The following is a 17,863-nucleotide window of genomic DNA, read 5'->3' on the forward strand; positions in this document are numbered from 1 at the left end:
ATCAGAACTACCCCAAAATCCATTTGTCACACCACTGTTTAAAATATTATCCATGTTAGATCCAGTCTTGGGAGTTTCTTCAACTTCGAGCAATTTCATGTCCCAAAGGGCTTACGCTCACACGCGCACGCACGCACTTGAAGTGAGAAGTTTACATAAACCTTAGCCAAATAGTTTTAAAACTCTGTAAGCTAGTATCACTAATTTATTTTAAGAAAGTGAAATGTCAGAATAATTGTAGAGAGAATTATTTATTTAAATTTTTATTTCTTTCATGACATTCCCAGTGGGTCAGAAGTTTACATACACTTTGTTAGTATTTGGTAACATTGCCTGTAGATTGTTTAACTTGGGTCAAATATGTTGGGTAGCCTTCCACAAAATTCTGAAAATAAGTTGCTGGATTTTTTGCCCATTCCTCTATACAGAATTGGTGTAACGGAGTCTGGTTTGTTGCTCGCACATGTTTTTTCTATTTCGGCAAAGACTGATGTCAGGGCTTTGTGATGGCCACTCCAATACCTTTACTTTGCTTTTCTTAGGCCATTTTGCAACAAATTTGGAGGTATGCTTGGGGTCACTGTCCATATGGAAGACTAATTTGCGACCGAGCTTTAACTTCATGGTTAATGTCTTGAAATGTTGCTTGAATATATCCACATAATTTCCCTTCCTCATGATGCCATCTATTTTGTGAAGTGCATCAGTCCCTCCTGCAGCAAAGAACCCCCACAACATGATGCTGCCATCCCCATGCTTCACAGTTGGGATGGTGTTCTTCGGCTTAAAAACCTCACCCTTTTTCCACCAAACATAACGATGGTAAATATGGCCAAACTATGGAAATTTCTCCAAAATTAAGATCTTTGTCCCATTTGGACTTGCAAACTGTAGTCTGGCTTTTTTATGGTGGTTTTGGAGCAGTGGCTTCTTCCTTGCCGAGCAGTCTTTCAGGTTAAGTCGATATAGATCTCATTTTACTGTGGATATTTATTTGGTAAGGGGAGGTGCCGTTTAGTCAGATGTCGTTAGTTCCTGTTGCTGGCGGCATGCTGCACGAGTGTTTGTAGCCTGCTTAGAATTGCTTATTCTTATACGTTCAACGTTTTATCCCTTTTCATTTTACTGCATGTTTCGGGTTTTTCCACTTTTCCACATTTCATCTGTGTGTATTTCAACCTGTTGCTGCTGGCGCCCAGCTCAAGTCTGTGTCTGTGTTTTTAGCATTGCTTATCTATCTGTTTTCAGCTTTTAATCCTTAACATCTGCCATTTTTCAGCATGCAATGTGTTTTCCCACACAGTATTCTCAGATTCAACTGCGTGCAATTTTCCACATGCATCTGCTTTCTATTTTTATTGCGATTAACCCTCTGGGGTCTGAGGATGTTTTGGGCCCTGGAGAAGTTTTGACATGCCTTGACATTTGTGCTTTTTTCAGTTGCTTAAAAACATATTAATGGCTAAAGTCAGATAACACTGTATTCAGCACAAACTGGGCTACAATAATATGTGAATAATATGTGATTTTTTAGAAAATCTCGTTTATGCGTGGTTTTTGAAAAAACAAAAATTTTAAGTAATTGAAATAAGGCCATATAACACATACTAAACAATTGTCCACAATACTTTTGAGAACTGGATCTTGTAGCCTAGAGTTTTTGCTACAAAATGATGTGAAAACCATCCTGAACAATATACTAATTTAACTTTTGTAAGACAATTTTAGTGTTAGAAAGGTCATATGTTAGGAGGCGTGAATGATCATGAATATGGATTGTAATTCACACCTGAGGAGACAAAAGACCCTCCCCTGGGCCTATCAATGAGGGATAGAGAATGAATGTGAGGAGACTTAATGATCCAAATCAAGTTTTAAGTTAAAACAAGTAATCTGACTATACATTTTCTTTACATCATTTTATACCTACACTACCATTTAAAAGTTTTAGAAGTCTCTTCTGCTCACCAAGACTGCATTTATTTGATCCAAAATAGAGTAAAAACATTGTGCGAACTCATTTTACAATTTAAAAGAACAGTTTTCTATTTGAATATATTGTAAAATGCAATTTGTGATCAAAGCTGAATTTTCAGCATCATTACTGCAGTCTTCAGTGTCACATGATCCTTCAGAAATCATTATAATATGCTGATTTCTAATATGGGCATATTTAAAGTGCATTTTACTCATTTACACCTGAACACATATTTGCCAGCACAAGCTTTGTTGATGATAATGTGGCAACAAACACTAGATAAAATATAATCTAAACATTCATATAATTTTATATCCCATTACCTATCATATTTCTATCATACAGCATACAATTTCAATACCTGCTTCAGACAAAACAGCATTTACATGTAACTAAATCTTGCTTATTAGGAGTCATATTTCAAATTTCAATACTCTGAATCCTGGCTGGCAAGTCTGGAAACAGTCCCACTAGTAAAATATGTACATGTTTATATAAAATAGCATGTCATTTAAAGAAAACTACATGGCTTACTCATCCAAAATTGTATCCTTGGCTGGATCAAGTCTCTCTTCAAAATACAAACGTTCATCGGAGTCCCGCTCTTCTTCTAAGGAAAAAGTTAACTCTTCTTTACTATCCAGGAGTTTCCTCGCCTGTGTATCGTTACAAACGCGCAGTAAAGTGAATGAATTGTTTACATCAAACCTCACTGTTGGGGGTGTGTACATTTGCCTTGATCATCTCAGCACAATAGTGTATGTATAGCACGCTCTGCTGGTGGGTGTGATCGCATTACCTATAATGAGCTAAGCCTGTACAAAATTGTTTTATTTAAAAGTAGAAATCTTAAGCTTTCTTTAGACATATATTTCAGTTCATTTTTGTGACGCTTTTCAGAAATATGCTCGTAAACCCAGAGACTGTTGAAACCTCACCCTTTTTATTTTCTTTATTTTACAAAAGCACAAGGTTTTGTTATTATTGTTATTGTCCACAAATAAAAGTCTCATGATGTCTTACATTTATCTGTATGCCCCAAAATTACGGAGTATTTTAAGTTGTTTCTGCTGTAATGACGAAAATATCCAGCATGACGCGCCGGCGCGGATTAACGTGCTAAATGTAAGGAATTTGATGGAGAAGTTTACCAGATGCGGGTAGTACAACGAGCAACATGCACACTTTGGTTCTGGCTCTAGAGCCCCTGCAGCAGGGCGTTTGGGTGACGTCTCGGCGGCGTACTCGCTCAGCAAAGTGATACCACTATTCCATTCTTGTTAGGGTTTCCAATCGATCTCCCCACTCAGTGATGCACCCACTGAGAATCATGATGAAAGAGCCCAAATAATTGCGGAAATAGAGACTACAGCCACTAATGTTAAATGTATTTCCGGAGCTCGAGCATCTGACATTAGATCAAATTTACACGTGCTGGCTAATACTAAACATAGATTTTAGATAGATAGATAAAATTGTTATTCATGTCAAACTTATGATGTCCAGCTTCGCCAGTCGGAGATCACTAGAGATAATGTTAAAGAGGTGTGTGAATGTAAAAACTATGTCAGACACTGTAATATGCTCTGGCCCCCTCCATCTCGTCATGGTGATGATATTTATAGTAGCCTAGATTAGTGTAACTGAATGGCTGGATGTCTGAGTGGTGTCCGGAGAATTGCATAGGATTTATGGACAAGTGGAAGTGCTTTTGGGATAGACCTGATCTGCTAAAGAGAGACAGACTCCATCCCTCCGGGAAGGTGCTGATCTCCTCTCTAGTAATTTTGCTCATAGTCTTAATAATGATAGTATATGACAAACTGGGGCCCAGGTCAGGAAGCAGACAAACTGGTTAATCCAAATATTTGCTAGCTGCCTTGAAACATCACACAGGTCATATAAACTACAACACATAGAGTCTGTATCACCTAGATATCTCATAGAGACTGTGTCTGTTCCCCGAACTTCCAAACACAAAACTCACTAAATAATTTAGAAAATAAGAATCACGATCACGGTAAAATTTGGAAAGAAAAACAAAAATTAAGATAAACATCATATGAAGGTAGGGCTACATTAGATCTCTTTCTACCCAAGCACTAACTGTAAATTAAATTATTACAGATAATAGTTTGCATGCACTGTTTGACAGAAACCTGGCTGAAACCGAATTAATATATTATTTTAAATGTATCTACTCCCCCAAGTTTTTGTTATAAGCATGAGCCTCATCTGAAGGGTAGAAGAGGAGGTGTTGTTACAATTTACAGTGAAGTACACTGAGGTGTTACTCAGAAGACAGGATATAAGTTTAAGTCTTTTGAACTAATACTGATTAATGTGACATCGTCAGATATAAACTGAATGGCTGGATGCCACCACCATTGTGTTCTTGAGCAAGGCACTTAACTCCAGGTTGCTCCGGGGGGATTGTCCCTGTAATAAGTGCACTGTAAGTCACTTTGGATAAAAGCGTCTGCCAAATGCATAAATGTAAATATATATGTAAATGTAAATTTGCAAATTTTTTTATCAGATAGAGCTTTAATGGTTGTTGACTTCAACATTCACATAGATAATGAAAATGACACAGCAAATGTTACTCAAGCTACAACACGCTATCGTTCAGGTTATTCTTTCGACCAATAAAGATTGCTTCACTAATAATCTTTCAAATCTATCTCATACACTCAATAAGCCCCAAAGTCTAGAAGAACTTGATAGAATAACAGAAAATATAAATAGTCTTCTTTAGCACTATTGATAGTGTTGCCCCCCTTTGATTAAAGAAAATTAAAGATGAAAGCCCCAAACCATGGTACAATGATCACACTCATGCTCTCAAGAGCGCAGCTCAGAAAATGGAGGTATTTCACAGTGCATGGAAGGATGGTGTCTGTAGCTACAGACAGGTACTAAAAGTTGCCAGTAGGGCTGCATGATATTGGAAAAAACTGACATTGCAATATTTTGTTTTTCTGCGATATATATTGTGATATGAAAAAATACAGGATGACTTCGCCAGATTAAATTAATAGCTCTATTTGAGAAGAATGAATTATTCTAGAATGATTGGGGTGATTTTGTAGGGAACTGCATCTTCATGGAAAAGAAACTGAAAATGACTTTTTACTTTTTGACTTATTTTGGGTAGATTATTTTATTACAATAATGAATACACTGTTTAATTCACCATGGTTCCATTGTATTCATGTAATACTCCTCTATCAATTCACCCTAAAGTCAAGGATCTAACATGTTATGATATTAATAATGCATGTTGCTTACCCTAAAATAAAGGGGCTCATTTGTGAATGAAGTGTGGTGTCTAGAAGGGATCCAGGAGATTACAGGAGGCTTTATCTCTGTACTCCAACCAGGTTAAAACAGAGCATTACACCAAGGAAGTTTCATTATCACAATAGGGTATTAATGTGAATGATAAAATAAGTAATTTTAAATTTATTATATTACAAATTAGATCACAACCTCTTTTTTTTTTTTTTTTTTTTTAAGAAATGTAAACAATAAATATCTTTCAATTTAAACCCTTTGGGGGAAAAAGTGTAGCTATACACCAACCCTGAGTGGTTTACAAAAATAAAATGTTTCTAAAAGAAATAACTTAAAAAATAGTGTTCCGCTTGTCAAGCGACCGGATCATGTTTTTATAACCCTCTTTGGTAAACGTGTTAATTATTACAATGTCTTTCGTAGGGCTGGGATAAACGATTATTTTTTAAACGATTAATCTAGCGATTATTTTTTCGATGCATCGATAAATCTAACGATTCATTTTTTCAGTCCGATTCGATTTCGATTTGATTAATCGACTTGTGACAACACCGGTAATACCGGTTTCACCGGGGGTGGGGGTGTATAAAATGTAAAAAAAAAAAAAACATTTGCCGGGAGTTTGATTGACTGGCGATCTGATCAATCAATCATAATACGCCATTATTGACCGACAAAGTAGTCAGGAGAGAGAAGATTAACGTCGGTGGATTTGAATTTGAATAATGGATTGTAGGCTACTGTACTGACATCTTTCCGCGGTTAAAACAGCAGTCCTTCTGATGTAGGCTACATTCATGTTATATTTGATGCTATAAATTAACCAAGGAAAAGATGATCGGTTCACGACCAGCTTTAACTGAGGCAATCTGTCACGACACATTAAAGAGCCACAAAATAGTAGGCCTATTTATGGTTTAATTTTCTTTGAATGACCAAATTTGAAAGTTGAGACTTTATTAAATGTTACCTGCTTGGTCCTGTCTGTCAGCGCGTTGACAGTGTCCTCTATGTATTTTTCACGACATTCATAGCTATAAGCGCATTATTAATAGCTATAAGCGAAAACTTTAGGTGTCGACAACGTATTATAGCCTACTCCAACATCGAGTGCAAAGTGGGGAGTTGAAAGAAAACTTACGGTGCTCTGTCATCTATAGCTGCAACCGGGTGGCGCTTCTTCAGGTGCTGGTGCATTGCCGTGGTGCTAGAATGGAAGGCATCTCCATTTTGCAAAGACGACATATCACGGAATTGTTTCCTTTTAAATTAAAGAATTCCCATACTTTAGAGGAACGAGTGCATGCTGCCTTGCACTTCTGATAGTCTGAGGAGCCACTCGTGTTGCTACTAGTTGCAGGCGCCGCCATCTTTGTTTTGGCTCTGACGAATCGACGCGCATATTTTGCGTCGACGTCATCGTCCCAGCCCTAGTCTTTCGCAAGGTGAAATGTTACGGAATCTGTGATTTTTATTCTGCCGTTTGGAACCTTTCTCGTATGGTGTAACACTGGCAAAGGCATCTGAAATAGTTTTTTGCTTTGGATGGCATTTAGATATGGCTTTGCACTCGACATACAAAGATTTGACTTAAATGATCAAACAAATTGGTTGTGTTTCCTCGTGTTGTGGCAACAATTACAAGACAATCTAAATATTTCCATATAACTGACAATGCATTTCATTTTGCAACGAAATCCTCCATTTCTTTTGGCGTAAGCAGAGCCTGCACATCAACAACGTGCAGCAATTAACTTTTTTTTTATTATAATAAACTTTGTGTATCTATGAACCTATAAATCAGAGTAAATTACATAATATCAGACAGATATAATGCTATGTTTCCAATTGGGAAAAAAATATTGTAGACTATATGTTTAACTTACTTTGCACGTTCTGCGATGTGACTATTGCGGAATCGCACATCACAATGTCGATGCTGAAACAATATATTGCGCAGCCCTAGTTGCCAGGTCTGCATATTTTAGCAAACTCATAGAAAATAACCACAACAATCCTAGGTGTTTCTTCAGTACTGTGGCAAAATTGGTTAGGAATAAAGTCTCAACTCAACCAGATATTCCATCTGCACAATAGTAATGACTTCATGAAGTTTCTCTTAGGAAAGTCGACATCCGGAAAATATCAATACTCAAAAGGAAACAACGAAGGCTTGAATACGAGAACTGGCATCCCCTACCAGACTTTGACACAGGTGATTGCACAACAAACAAAACACTTCACTTTGAAATTTAATTATAATAATCAATTAATAATAATCAATACAATGCAGTCAATAAACTTCCGACTTACAACTTGAAACTAAACAGTGACATGATTAGATATGGTAACCAAAATAAGCCTATAACACATGAGGAAGGAATGTGTGTGTGTATGCGTGTGTGTGTAAGGAGTGACACGCACAAAATGGCAGACATGACTCTCGTGGAGAGTACGTCATGCGAGATTTCCGGCCAGAGAATATGGTCACGAATGTGCCCGTTTACCACGTGTCTCCGCTTGTACGATAACTTGGGGACAAAGCTGAGCTTTATCACCAAGTTATCTAGTATCCAAATGTTTGTGAGGGGTTGTGCGCACACGTGTGTGTGGTTAGTATAACAGAGAGAGAGAGAGAGAGAGAGAGAGAAAGTGGTGGCACCGAAGCAGGTTTCGCGATCGTGACAGAAAAAGCAGCTGTTAGTTTATCACTCAGAGATGCGGTGAATAGCTCGTAAACCAACCGCAGTCATTGATTCTTTAACTGATAAACTCAGTGTGCTGGTCTCATCCGCTATGGCATAAATAAACAACAGTCCAATGTGGTTGGATTACAACACAGAAAAATCGAATTTGTGATAACAGTATGTTACATTAATACCTTGAGTATTATTAGCAACAATGAGCGGACTCGGCGGTCCGTAAAATGTACAAGCAATAACCTTGATACACAAGAATAACACACTATAAATTTCTATCTCTGCCCAGACGTTAAATCACTTGCATGGATCGTGTGAGAACGCTGGTAGAATGTGTGTTCATCAGTCCTTTATCTCAGACTCAAAATCTATCCCTCAACTTACAATTAGGCTGCTTTAGTTAGGTCTGCCGGAACCAGAAATATTGATCATGGTATTTTTTCTTAGGTCTTGGCTGATTTATTTAGATTTTGCCATGATGTCAAGCAAAGAGGCACTGGGTTTGAAGGTAGGTCTTAAAATACCTCCATAGGTACACCTCCAATTGACCTGTATGTATATAGAGTGGATATAAAAAGTCTACACACCCCTGTTAAAATGCCAGGTTCTTGTGATGTAAAAGCATGAGACAAAGATAAATCATGTAAGAACTTTTTCCACCTTTAATGTGACCTATAACGTGAACAATTCAATTGAAAAACAAACTTAAATCTTTGAGAGAAAAAAAATAAAAAATAAAATAAAATAACAATAACCTGGTTGCATTAGTGTGCACACCCTTAAACTAATACTTTGTTGAAGCACCTTTTGATTTTATTACAGCACACATCTTGACGTGGCAATATTTGCCAACTCAGCGCTCCAAATCTGTCAGATTGCGAGGACATCTCCTGTGCACAGCCCTCTTCAGATTACCCCACACATGTTCAATTGGATTCAGGTCTGGACTCTGGCTGGGCCATTCCAAAACTTTAATCTTTTTCTGGTGAAGCCATGCTTTTGTGGATTTGGATGTGTGCTTTGGGTCGTTGCCGTGCTGAAAGGTTAACTTCCTCTTCAGCTTTCTAACGGATGCCTGAAGGTTTTGTGCCAAAATTGCCTGGTATTTGGAACTGTTCATAATTCCCTCCACCCTGACTACGGCCCTGGTTCCACCTGAAGAAAAACAGCCCCAAAGCATGATGCTGCCACCACTATGCTTCACTGTGGGTATGGTGTTCTTTGGGTGATGTGCAGTGTTGTTTTGCGCCAAACATACCTTTTGGAATTATGGCCAAAATGTTCAACCTTGGTTTCTTCAGACCATAACACATTTTCCCACGTGCTTTTGGGAGTCTTGATGTTGGTTTTTGCAAACTTCAACCAGGCTTGTATGTTTTTCTTTGTAAGAAAAGGCTTCCGTCTTTCCACCCTCCCCCATAGTCCATTAATATGAAGAATACGGGAGATTGTGGTCACATGTAGCACACAGCCAGTACTTGCCAGAAATTCCTGCAGTTACTTTAATGTTGCTGTAGGCCTCTAGGAAGCCTCCCTGACCAGTTTTCTTCTCGTCTTTTCATACATTTTGGAGGGACGTCCAGTTCTTGGTAATGTCTCTGTTGTGCCATTTTTTCTCCACTTGATGATGATCTAATATATCTAATGCTTTGGAAATTTTTGTACCCTTCTCCTGACTGATATCTTTCAACAATGAGATCCCTCTGATGCTTTGGAAGCTCTCTGCGGACCATGGCTTTTGCTCTGAGATGCAACTAAGGAAATGTCAGGAAAATCCTACTATAACAGCTGAACTTTATTTGTGATTAATCAGAGTCACTTTAAATGATGGCAGGTGTGTAATGACTTCTATTTAATAGGAGTTTGAATGTGATGTTAATTCCGAACACAGCCACATCCCCAGTTATAAGAGGGTGTGCACACTTATGCAACCAGGTTATTGTTATTTAATTTTATTTATTTCTTTTTTTTTTCTCTCAAAGATTTAAGTTTGTTTTTCAATTGAATTGTTCACATTATAGGTCACATTAAAAGTGGAAAAAGTTCTGACATGATTTATCTTTGTCTCATTCTTTTACATCACAAAAACCTGGCATTTTAACAGGGGTGTGTAGACTTTTTATATCCACTGTATGTATATATATATGTGCACACTGGCGGCCAAAAGTTTGGAATAATTTACAGAATCGGAAGGAAATTGGTACATTAATTCAACAAAGTGGCATTCAACTGATCACAAAACATAGTCAGGATTTTACTGATGTAAAAAACAGCACCATCACTATCTGAAAAAAGTCAATCTTGATCAAATCTAGACAGGCCCCATTTCTAGCAGCCATCAATCCAACACCTTATCCTTGAGAAATCATGCTAAAATGCTAATTTGGTACTAGAAAGTTGCTTGCCATTATATCAAACATAGGTGTAAGCTATTTGATTTGTTAAATGTAGCTTAACATCATCTTTGTGTTTGTTTTTGAGTTGACACAGTATGCAATAGATTGGCATGTCTTAAGGTCAATATTTAAAAAAGCAGCATCTAAAAGTCAATCATTGTTTTGAGGAATTAAGGCTACACAATTCTTGAAACTGCCAAAAAACTGAAGATTTCAAACAAAGGTGTACATAGGGCTGGGCGATAAAACAATATCAATATTTGTGCGGATTTCTTCCATGTCAGTGGAAATGCAGCCTCAGACTGTATGAAGCTGCTATTGCCACCACTACACAGGTCACCGCATTCCAGATCCCAGATTGATTCATTTTGACTGGAAGGCATCATGACGACGGTTACTCTGTCATCGTCTCTAGTGAGCAGCGTGACAAAACAACAGTGCAGGTTACATCATATCTGATCTTTCTGCGCTATATTCTTGAATATTTTTTCTCTAGCACTGAAACACGCCTCACTGATGCTTCTTCCTCTTTTCCCCACATGTGAGTAAACATGAGGTGCATTTTTCCAGAACGCCTTTAGACCATAAAGTGTTTTCTTTCTAAATTTCATTTTATTACTCAGCATGTTCCAAGCCTTTAATAATAAACAAATAGATTTCTGTTCTAATTTTGTGAAATTATTCAGATTTCATCATCTCTGACAAGGATGAAAGACAAAACAATTACTAGTTTGTAGCCTAGTCACTCACTTTAATTAAAATAGAAAAATGGCCCATTCAGACTTTTACTTTTCAAAAGTTTCTCTCTGGAGATACCCCTGAACCCCCATACAGCATCATTCCTCAGTCACAAGGGTTGTTTTTATTTAATATTTTTTTAATTATTATTTAAATTTTTGCTCTACAAAAGGCCTTTTTGTGAAAGGTCCATGCGTTAGAAGTCAGAAGGCACTTAAGTTAATTTATGATTTGCTGTCTGTCTGAACCAAATAAAAAAAAAGCGAACTATCTGTACCATATTGAATTCCATAGCATCATATTTTTTTCCCATTGCATCATATTGCATTGAATTGCATTGAATCGAAATTGGATCGTACTGCATCGTAATAGGGGTGAATCGTATCGCATCAGTAGCGGCATCATATGTATCTTTAATGTATCGTATTGTTGGCTATGCATTGAGAGGTGTATCGCATCGGCCTCAGTTATGGAGATGCACATTCCTAATATATATATATATATATAAAAAAAAAAAAATCACACACAAAACAGTTGAAGTCAGAAATGTACATACACTGAGCTTAGGCATTAAAACTGTTTGTTTTTACCACTCTACAGATTTACTATAGTTTTGGCAAGTCGTTTAGGACAAGGGTCTTCAACCTTTTTTGAACCACGGACCGGTTTCATTTGAAAACATTCTCGCAGACTTTATTTTAATGTTAATAATGTTATTATAAAGGAATATCTATGGTTTACAGTGAAGAAAGTATGTGGGTTATTTTCTGAAATATCGGCAAAACAAGTTTAAACTTGGTTCAATGAGACTGTATGATTATGTTGCACATGTAACAGGTTGACAAATACATATCCTCACATGTTTAACATGCTTCTAAAGCCTAAGAAATGTGATATATAAAGATAAAAACTACCACTAGACATGCAATAGGTGTCTTTACTGCTTAAATTACTTCAGTATGATCATATTCCAAATCAAAATGTAACATCTGTTTGGATTGAACAATATTATTTACTGCATTCAAAATAAATGCAAAGACATACTTTTTACAGTATGACATAATTTTTATTAACGTATCCTTACACAAACAGTAGTTCATGTTCTGCGGAGGTGGAGATGGGATCTGTTCCTCCTGTTATATTGTATATGGTGGTCTTCATCAGATAAGATCATTGTTAAATCATAATTGACCTCATATCTGTTACAGTGACAGCACTTTGGAAATGAAAAACAGCCGTTCTTCGTAAAAAAAAAAGTTAATATCCACGACAGCTGCTGTGGGTCAATTGGGTCTAATAGAGCAGATGCAATAATGATTGTGACCTGTGAAATATCATAATTTATGCAAAACACATTTTACCTGTTTTTCCTGATGCAATGATCTAAGAAGCTCTAATCTCCAATAATATGTGGAAACGGGGGGTTTCAATCCCAAAAACAGCACCTTTTGGGCAGTTTCAGTGCAATTTGAGTGAAGCGACCATAGACAGGAGTTCTTTTCTGGGCAACCAAAAGAACCAGGAAAGGGCAGGACGTTTGTAAACAGTAACTTCATCTATAAGAAGAGTGGAACCAATGTTTTGTGAAATCAGACCTTTTATGTCAATTTGGATAGTGCCTCATAAATGGCAAAGGACGTATATCAGTGCTGCACAGAAATGTTTCCCAGAACGTTCTTTCGAACTGGTAGCAACTGTTCCACGACCCGGGGGATGGGGACCTCTGGTTTAGGACATCTACTTTGTGCATGACACAAGTAATTTTTCCAACAATTGTTTAGACAGACAGATTGTTTTATTTTTAATTGATTATATCACAATTCCAGTGGGTCAGAAGTTTACATACACTAAGTTAACTGTGCCTTTAATCAGCTTGGAAAATTCCAGAAAATGATGTCAATTCTTTAGACAATTAGCTTCTGAAAGGAGGTGTACTGAATTGGGGGTGTACCTGTGGATGTATTTTAAGGTCTACCTTCAAAACTCTTCTTTGCTTGACATCATGAGAAAATCAAAAGAAATGAGCCAAGACCTAAGTAAAACAATTGTGGACCTTCACAAGTCTGGTTCATCCTTGGGATCAATTTCCAAATGACTGAAGGTACCACGTTCATGTGTACAAACAATAGTAAGCAAGTATAAACAATATGGGACCAAGCAGCCATCATACCACTCAGAAAGGAGAAGCATTCTGTCTCCTAGAGATGAACCTAGTTTGGTGTGAAAGTGCAAATCAAGCAAACAGCAAAGGACCTTGTAAAGATGCTGGAGGAAACAGGTTGACAAGAATCTATATCCACAGTAAAACAAGCCCTATATCGATATAACCTAAAGGGCTGCTCAGCAAGGAAGCCACCACTGCTTCAATACCACCATAAAAAAGCAAGACTATAGTTGTCAAGTGTCATGGGTACAAAGTGCCCATGAGTGATGGTGGTGTAGTGGCTAAAGCACAGGGCTGTTAATCAGAAGGTCACAGGTTCTAACCCCACGGCCACCACCATTGTGTCCTTGAGCAAGGCACTTAACTCCAGGTTGCTCTGGGGGGATTGTCCCTGTAATAATTGCACTGTAAGTCGCTTTGGATAAAAGCGTCTGCCAAATGCATAAATGTAAATGTAAATGTACAAAGATCTTACTTTTTGGAGAAATGTCTTCTGGTCTAATGAAACAAAAACATGAATGTTTGGCCATAATTACCATTGTTTTGTTTGGAGGAAAAAGGGTGAAGCTTGCAAGCCGAAGAACACATCCCAACCGTGAAGCATAGGGGTGGCAGCATCATGTTGTGTGGGTGCTTTGCTGCAGGAGGGACTGGTGCACTTCACAAAATAGATTGCATCATGAGGAAAGCAAATTACATGGATATATTGAAGCAACATCTCAAGACATCAGTCAGAAAGTTAAAGCTTGCTCACTAATGGGTCTTCCAAATGGACTATGACCCCAAGCCTCCAAAGTTGCGGCAAAATGGCTTCAGGACAACAAAGTTGAGGTACTGGAGTGGCCATCACTAGGCCCTGACCTCAATCTGATAAAACATTTGTGGGCAGAATGAAAATAACGTGTGTGTGTAAGGAGGCCTACAAATCTGACCTGAGTTACACCAGTTCTTTCAAGAGGAATGGGCCAAAAAAAAACTTAATATGAAAAGCTTGTGGAAGGCTACTCAAATAATTTGACCCAAATTAAACTATATAAAGGCAATGTTACCAAATACTAACAAAGAGTATGCAAACGTCTGACCCACTGAGAATGTGATGAAAGAAATAAAAGCTGAAATAAATAATTTTCTCTACTATTATTCTGACATTTCACATTCTTAAAGGACACCTATTATGCCCCTTTTTTACAAGATGTAATAAAAGTCTCCGGGTGTCCCATAACGTGTCTGAAGTTTCAGCTCAAAATACCCCACGGATCATTTTACACCGGACAAGCACTCCAGTGTAAAATGATTTGCACAAACATATACAAATGTTTTTATGTTTTGGGACACAAAAACAAAACGTGTCCACTGAGTCTACAGTGGCTCTGATGCCTGGAGTACATGAAGACTCTTAAATGTTCAATTTTACAGCAAACAACAAAACACTTATGATGCTTACGAAGCTGAGATATTCTTCTTCTCACTGTATCTGCTCCAGCGTGGGGAAATAAATGGCAAACTGGGTGTAGATCACTCAGGGGAGGATCTATGATAATAGGGTGGAGTAATATATATGTATATTTTAGGGCTGTCGATTTAACAGGTTAATTCAGTGCGATTAATTTTATTAGAAATAACATGTTAACAAAATTAACACAATTAAATCGCAATGCCCCCGGACCGTAATAAGGAAGATTTCTGAGAAATGCAAGCTTGTAGTATCACCTGTTTACTCCAGAGGGCAGTAAGTGAACCGTCAGCTGAATGGGCAACGTGCAGTTTAAACAGTGAAACAAAACAACCCTTCAGCAGGCAGCACAACACAAACATGCATTACGTTCTTGCATTCAGAACACTTGATGGGTCTAAACTAAAGGATCTCAAGATGGTCACATTAAAACTGACTTAGAAACTATTTACCAGGCCTTAATGCCTCTTATGTATAGATTTTATTTTAAGCTTTCAATATTTTCATAAAATAAATATGAAAATTAATTATATAAAATAAAAATGATAAAAGGGTTCATGTCATGAGGAATAAAATTTGACTTGATATTTTGAGGAGAGGTTGTTGTACTATAAAAAACGTTCTGTAAGGTTCAGAACTCAAAACTTGCTCTCCTGTCCAAAAAGAGCATTTATTGTTTCTACTTCAAGAAACTTTATTTTGCCTGAAATGAATGCATCAGGACACACATTGTCCCATATTTAAGCAGTGAATGGGGAGACACCTCCCCAAGTCAAGGGAGACACCTCCCCAAGTCAACTAGCAAACCATTTGAGGGAAATCACAGTATGCTTATTGAAACCAGGAGATCAGACACCAGGGGCCGGTTGCATAAACATAGTCAAAGTCTTCAACCAAGTCTCAACTCAAGCCCCTTTCAGCCCCCACTGGCTCAGCTGACAGTTATAGACAGTAGACTAGTCTAAAACAGTTTTATGCAACCAGCCCTTGGTTGAAGACTTTGACTTCAAAAATGGTAACAAAATGTTGTGTTTTTAATTATTTGGGTTAAATCACTAAATGTGTTCATTAAAATACATTTTGAAGCATTGTAGTCCTCTAATAAGCAAATATTCTCAGCGAATAAAAAATGTATTAAGCGTCCACTGTCGGCCATTTTTTTTAAGCTGTTCAGTGTCTTATTTTTCCCACAATGCAATGCAAATTAGACTGTCTTACTAAAGACAACTGTGAGCTCGTTTTATGCAACAGGCTTTCTATGGCGTCTTTAGCTAGTCAAACTAATTGTTAGATGCCGTCTTAAGTTAATGGCTATGTTTATGCAACTGGCCCCAGACCTCCAGCTAAATACATATTTATTAACCCTTCACATTCAAAGCTTGACAATCATAACAGTGGCCATGCCTTAAAGGTGGAGTAAGCGATTCCTGAGAAAGACTTTTGATATTTGAACTCAACAGCCAAACAAGCACACAACTTCCTTCAGTGCTCCTTCAGAAGCTCTGTCCCCCCAAATCCATGCAGAACATTGCCAAGGCAATGACACGAACAACTGGGCTAGCTGACCAAAAGACAAATATGGCGGAATCCAGTGTGTCTGCACCGAGTTAGCCTCAATAAGTGGAAGCATTTTCTAATGATATAAAAATTCAGGTGGCACATGTTTTTTGTTGTAATGTAAAAAGTGGTACAATAACCCTGTCAATAGGTGTGGAATCAAAATACTAATCTTAGCCCAAGTCTAAGCCGAGGATAAACTTAGCCAATGTATCAATAACATTATAGCTAGTAACTTCAACAGTAACAGTATGGATAAATGTTGTTTATTGCCATTTCTAAAAGAACAAGGGATAAAATAACATGGTAGGGTAATATCTCTGACGTTATTTAGATTTTCTTGTTACTATGGTATAATTCCACAGAAAAGCACATAGATGTTACAGTTACACAAGCAAAGACACATAGAGTGACGTTACACAAGCAAAGACGTGTAATTCCAAGGGAAAGAATGTGCGGTCTGCCGTGGCAAGTAAAAAAAAAATTATACCAATTTGGCAAGGTCATTTCTACAAAGTTATTTACATTTCATTACTGTCATGGTGTAGCTCCATTCCTAGTGGGCGAGGACGTGGAAAAGGTAGAGCAGCCGGCAGAAGCAAAGGAATAGGCTACTATGGCAAACATCTCAACAACAGTGTATCTTAGTTATCTGAAACAAAGCAAAACTAATGTTACCCACCTATCAAGCAGAAGCATAGCAACCTCTACATCCGTCTTCAGATCTTTCAGCTCTCGCAGGTCTGTCCACTATTGGAAAGCCTCTCCCATGTTTATGTGGCTCCTAGCCCTTGCCTCATCAAACCCCTTCTTTTTCATTTTATATTCATCTGACCTTTTTCTCTTGGCCTGTTTCTCAGACATCTCTCCTGCTTGGAGTTCAGCAAGTTAGCATTTGCTAGATTTACTGTCCCTCTTCTTCTTCTAATGAATTTCCCTCTCGCTCACTGTCCATTTCCCTATCCTGAGCACAAACCACCCCCTGTTGCTGGTTAGTTGGAATAGTGTTGTGTAGATCAGTCCGATCCACTTTGTTTATTTTCCCATTTACAGAGCCAGGGCTGTGTACACACACTGGATTTATTATTCCGCACGAATGAACAGCTAACAGACTGTGAAGTGATATTTGCGGAATTTGATAAAATTATTTATTGGATTAAAATTACTTACTCCACCTTTAAAGAAGTATACAGAAACAAAGCATTTTAAGACAGACAGCCAGAGACCGGATGAAAAATGTCATGTAATACTTTGACTGTTTTGAATCTGAAGGAAGAAAAAAAAAAGAAAAAAAAGAAAAGCATGACATGACTCTTTTCAATTATTAAAACTATGATATTCTAAAAACAAAGGAAGAAATAAACAAAAATTGTATTGTGTGAAAATAATTTCTTTAAATTTCAAAAAAAAAAAAGTCCCACAGTTTCTAAAAATTATGTTTGGAGAAATGAAAGAAAAATCTGGGTAATTAGCTGGTTGTGAGTGAACGACACTCATTAAAGCTCTGCTATAGGTTACAGAAATGTTCACCCACTAAACACATAACAGCACAGCCCCGGAGATTCCCCAATTTACAAAGCA

At 37.5% G+C, this 17,863-nt stretch overlaps 1 protein-coding gene across 4 annotated transcripts in view; it reads right to left on the reverse strand.

Annotated features, from left to right (window-relative positions):
• Positions 1-17,863, reverse strand: part of LOC127658363 (epsin-1-like) — a 43,142-nt gene that overhangs the window by 20,082 nt on the left and 5,197 nt on the right. The window lies entirely within an intron of this gene.

The sequence above is a fragment of the Xyrauchen texanus genome, chromosome 17 (assembly GCF_025860055.1).
Source record: "Xyrauchen texanus isolate HMW12.3.18 chromosome 17, RBS_HiC_50CHRs, whole genome shotgun sequence".
Taxonomy (NCBI): domain Eukaryota; kingdom Metazoa; phylum Chordata; class Actinopteri; order Cypriniformes; family Catostomidae; genus Xyrauchen; species Xyrauchen texanus.